Genomic DNA, 5,750 nt, shown 5'->3' on the forward strand with positions numbered 1-5,750 from the left:
CTTGGTCACTATTATATGCATAAGACAGTGTGTGTGTGTGTGTGTGTGTGTGTGTGTTGAGGCTGAAAACGTATTTATCATCTCAATGTGCAAATTTTTTCAGTGTTACGTAATAACTCAAGCTGAAGGAAGAACTTAGAAAGGAAAAGAAAAAAAAAGATGACTGATACAGGAAAAGCAGTTTCTGGAGACATTTTATTTTTGAGGTTTGATCCTAAGAGACYTTTTAATAATTCAAAAGATTCCTCTAATTTTGATCTATAATGTAACGTATGGCAAATATATTTTCAAATATGGCAATACTGTATATTTAGGAAGATTTCTCACAAAATTTAAAAGCAAGGCCTRGTGGGTCATTTTGATCAGATTTATGGTTAAAACAGGACAATGAAACTTTGAGTGGCGGCTTCAGATAACGCAAAATCTGTGACAACTGTTGAAAAATGTCTTATAAAAAGACCTGACTCAGCTGCTGAAAAGACTGTGCAGGTAACATGACACTGCCGGTCCCTCCGGTAACAGAGACAGTTACAACTGTCAGCGGCAAATTGCCTCTAATTACCAATTACATCAATGTGGGTCGGCCTGTTCATTTTAGATTCAGCTGCTGCTGGATTAGTGTTATAAAATGGGAAGGTAAAAAATAAGTTGTACTGCAAGTCACTGCAGTCAGTGGAAAGTCTGAGCTGAATCTTTGTATAATATTAAATGAAGCATTAAATGAAACGGGGAAATGATCATGATTAAAGACAATTTAAATGAGGGTAAATGTAAAAAAAAAAAAGAGCAGGAAACAGAAACAACAGAATGTGTTCATAACACAAAACAAGTATCTAAAATTGAGAACTATTTCACCACTCGGTGCATCATCTGGATGTGTGGGTTATAGTAAAAAAAAAAGTGAGATCTGGCTTTCGAATTAGGCCTGACATGTGGGAGGCTTCTCCAAACACAAGTTATAATGAATGTCTGCCCTTTCACACCTGCTCTGGCAAGATATGGAGGCTGTAACCTAAGCTGCTGAAAAGAATAAAAATCAGAAAGTGATATTATATATATATATATATATATATATATGTATATATATCTTAGCTTGGTAGCTTTAGCGCTAGCCCCGATGCTATCACCATATATATGTATTAGCTCAGCGCTACACAGTCTCCTCTCGTCACTGAGGTCCACTAGCGTGAAAGCTAACATGCTAAGCTGAGGTTCTTCTTCCATGAAGCAGCTCTGTTGTTCTCCATCCATATTTTCAGTTACAGGCTGAGTCGTTTCTACCTTCTCCTCTCTGTCAACTCTCTCTGATGTAATTTAAAAGAGTCGAATGTCAGATATTGTCCAAGATTAACCTTCAGGGTGGATATAGCTCGCTAGCAGCCTCGCACCGAGGACCTATCCACGTCATCATTTACCCAGAATGTTTTGTGTGTAAATAAAATGGCTCCGTCCGTGTTAAAATATATTTTTAAAAATTTATAAAACTAAACAGCTTACAATATTTTTATAGTCTTTAGTTTACAGTTAAAATAAATGTTTATCAAATAAAGTCTAATGTTACAACTAATCAGGGATCCCTTTAAGACTTCAACAGCTGGAAAAATGTGTAAAATCTTCCCCTGATGGCAGCCAATTACAAAACTGAGGACACTCTCACTACTTTATATAACATATTTAACAAAAACTAAGCTATGTCCCGTACACTTAGCTCCAGCAGATGATGACACATTATATTAAGTTGCAGTTAAATTGCATTTTTGCAGCACTGAAATTCGCACTTTAGAAATAAATAAATAAATAAAAAAAATGATTGTCTCTGCCTGTGAAATGTAGCCAGAGGCTTTGGTTTCCTCATGACACCATACACAAGCCTCGACAATCATGTTGCATAATCAATGAGATGAACACGGTTAGAAACATGCAGAGTTTACATCAAGTCGGCTAATTCACCAGAATCTACAAATGCATGGGAAAAGCAGAATCCCAGCACACGGAGTCATTGTGCAATACTGTGCTTCTAAACTACAGCACTGGTTCTAAATACCTGCTGAAAGAAGGTTTAATCACCTCAAAGCATTACAGGTAACATTTTCTRTTAAGTGCATCTCCTGATGAACAAATCAGTTTGCAAGGTTTTATTTTCCAGACTAACTGGTTCTTATTAAGTATTCTTGTTAGAGAAACCTTGGAAGCTGTGAAACGTTGCATAGATTTACTGTATCCTTAACTACTTTCTTCAGCATATATATCAGTTTATTTCAACTTTAACAATTTGGACTTAATTTTACTGACATAACGTCTTTAATGCATCCTGCTGGAATGTCTTCTTCCTTTATTTTCTATCAGTGAGTTATTCACCAACGTGTTCATAGCTCCTTCAGGATAACTATGCCGTGATGAGTGCTGCAGAAGTCTCAAAACATCTGGAAGAGTTTGACCTAGCTGCTGCAGCAGTGTCGGGAGCCAACCAAGTGCCACCTGGCCTTTTTAGGCAGCTGGCCAGCTCACCAAGCACCTGACGGGCTAACAAGAGGAGCTGACAGGTAACATCCATCATATGGATGGGAAATCTGCACATCAAATGCAGCCGAATCCTATTTACACTATAAAGTCTCGCATTTTCTGGGATTTTACGTGACAAAGAAAAAATGTTTACAACCTATATTGTTTAAAACATTTCTTTAAATTTCAAAAAACATTATTATTTCAAACAGCATGTGTCTTGTATATTTTCTGAGGAACTAAGGAAAAATGAAAGATTTTCTAGAATTTGGATTTACCAACATTAGTCTTTAGTATGAGTCACACTGTCATGTGATTTGTTGACCACCTTGTCCAATTTAATGTCATAACATTTGATAAACCTGCAATGGTTTTGGAAAAACAGTGAACTGCAGTCAGCATTTTACCACCTATCATCATACATGACTGGGTTTTGTTGCATTTAAACTTAACTATTTAAAAAAAAAGAAATACAAAACAAAAACAGAATAATTGTTATTAACACCAAGTAAGTTTTAGGAATGATTTTGCCCTCACTTTGTGGGTTAAGTTGTTTTCTTGGAAAAACCGTTTGTTTCAATTGAAAGATGCAGGAACTCATTATCGCTGCCAGCAGCATGATAATAAACTCTATTAGATCAGAAACATAAATTCTTCCTTTTGTTAATGACAGAGTGAAATTCCTGAGCTGCTAACATGAAAAGCCATCCCTTCCTTCTCATTCTAAAAAGTGTCGCACTGAAAACAAAAAAAAACATTCAAATGTGAGGTGGCTACAAACAATGTGTTCAATTAGGGGAAAACAAGCTGCAACAATGCTGCATTTTTAAAACCATCACAGAAAATACGACATTTTTAAGTGTGCACAATCAAATTAGCTTTAAAATTAATAAAAATACGCAAAAAATTATTTTGACATTTTTACTGAAATTCTGATCAGATAATATATTTTACTTTCGTTTGAGGTTCTCAAGCAACTTTAACTTCCATTTTGTGTAAATATAATAACTAAACCTCTCATTTGACCAAATATTTGATTTCAGTTACAGATTTAAAAAAATGACTCAAAAATGTAGCCGTAGAATAATAAGTGACCTCAGAGTGGAGAGTTTTAGTCAGGACTCTGGACTTACTAACAAGATGTGACAAGACAGAAGTTTCTGTTGCTTTTATAAAATATGTCACAATTATTTCTCTGTAGCGGCTGCAGTAATAAATGCTTTTTTGTTTGTTTGTTTGTTTGTTTCCAACTGACAACCACATATTACAAAACCTTCAATTTCACTGCAGTCACTTAAATTGTTTACATTCAAAAAGTAAGAACAAAATGTGTTAAACGCAGCATTAAAAAAATAAAAAAAATACATTTTTACCACACTGGGGGGTAAATCAAACTGCCTGGGTTGACTCAGACTGGATAAGTAAATCAATAAAGAGAAATGTCAAAACCTCTGAAGTTTGTCTGTCAAATCAATATTTAGTTTAACAGTTAGACTTTAAAATGTTGTTGCTATTGTTGTTTCTTTCGGCTGCTCCCCTCTGCAGGGATCACCACAGTGAGCAAACTCACAATAGATTTGGTGTTTGTTCTACGCCGGATACCGTTTCTGATGCAAGCTGGACTCGAACTCGCAGCCTCAGGATTATATGACCGCAGCACTGAATGTCGAGCTACAGCAGCTCTGTACTCTAAAATAAAGAGTAAAATGATCTATTTACACAGACTTTAAAGACTTTATCATTATCCAGTCTTGATTAAAAAAATAAAGAAAAGCTATAGAAGCTGACCTGGCATTTAAAGAAGAAATATCAAACAGTTGATTCGCTAAATGTTTTACGTGTGAAGAATAGAAGCGATGATTCCGACAGCCACCTTTCGTGTTCTACAATCAAGATCAAGCAGTGACATTTTCTACATTAAATTTGCAGCTTGACCTAATAGCAGCTAGAAAATGCTGCTGGTTCAGACAGAAATGTAGTCTAAAATATCAGTATTTATTCCTGTGCAGCTGCAGTGACCGTGGTTATCTCACTCAAATTGAACCTTTAGGCATCTGATCTCGTACATAAAGTTTGACAACAGCAGGAAAAACTCATACTTAAAGCTAAAAACTATTTTAATGATCTCAACTGAGCCAAAGTGAAGCCAAAAGCAGTTTGGCTTGAATATTATATGAGAACCACAGTCTATACATGAGATGTGTTTGTAAATTAAAACATTTATAATACGATAAAAAATGTTGGACATAGTTTTTTTTATGTTTAAATGTCAGTGATGTATTTTGGTCAGGATACTTTCGTACTTCTGTTATCTTTGCTGCTCTGCCTTTAGAGCTCTACACTTAGAAGTAGATTTTTCTGAGATGCAATGAAAATCTTAATTTACTTTTCACTGTTTTTCCCCCCTTTAAGATCAGTCGTAGATAGAAAATACTTTCAACTTCTAACTCTTCTGACTGAGAAAGTCTCTTGGAGCAGAAACYAAATGTTTCATTAAAGTATAACCCGTCCAGAGGACCTCCTTAACCTTTTTTTTTCTATCTGGATTACTGAGATGCATCAGGACATACTTTCAATAGCTGTGTCTCAATTCAGGGGTTGCAGCCCAGATGGACTGTGATCCACATAAGCCAATAGGCCACATCACATTGCAGCATCAATTTCATCAACATCTGCTATAATTTTCTTTTTATTTAAAAAAAAATCTGCCACCTTCATTTTTCTGTTTAGTTTATTATGGCACAATGACTCCTGAAACGCTGTTGGCCGCATAGGATGATCAGATGCAGCTTATGTTTTCGGGGCCGCATGAGTAGGCGCCTAAGAATGGGGACAGCCTTTGGTGCGGTGATGTAAGCGGCCGACAAATGTGCCTAAGGTGGGCTGCAGCCCTTAAACTGAGACACAGCCAAGCACTCTTAAAGGATGTTATTAGCCCCTTATAGGATTACATAACATGTAATTTCTGTTTTCTATAGTTCACTCAGCAAACAGAAACTCAAGCTGCACATAAGGGGTTTTTTTTTCTCAAAATACACAAATCTTCTCTTTCAATAGATCAAACATTAAGAGTAGGGGTAAAAGGTATGTGAAGATTTGTCGAAGTGTTTGAATTGTTATATTCCACCCTCTCCGTCTGTTTGCTTATTGGCTATCTTAGGTGATYTCACTATAGAGAAAAGCACTTCTCATATGATTTCCACTGCCTTATGCATCGCAAAGAAAACCATACTCTTAAATTGGAAAAA

General features: G+C 35.9%; 1 protein-coding gene across 1 annotated transcript in view; it reads right to left on the reverse strand.

Moving 5' to 3' along the window:
* Window positions 1–5,750, reverse strand: part of sfswap (splicing factor SWAP) — a 53,450-nt gene that overhangs the window by 13,342 nt on the left and 34,358 nt on the right. The window lies entirely within an intron of this gene.

Source organism: Austrofundulus limnaeus, unplaced genomic scaffold (genome assembly GCF_001266775.1).
Source record: "Austrofundulus limnaeus strain Quisiro unplaced genomic scaffold, Austrofundulus_limnaeus-1.0 Scaffold13, whole genome shotgun sequence".
In the NCBI taxonomy this organism is placed as follows: domain Eukaryota; kingdom Metazoa; phylum Chordata; class Actinopteri; order Cyprinodontiformes; family Rivulidae; genus Austrofundulus; species Austrofundulus limnaeus.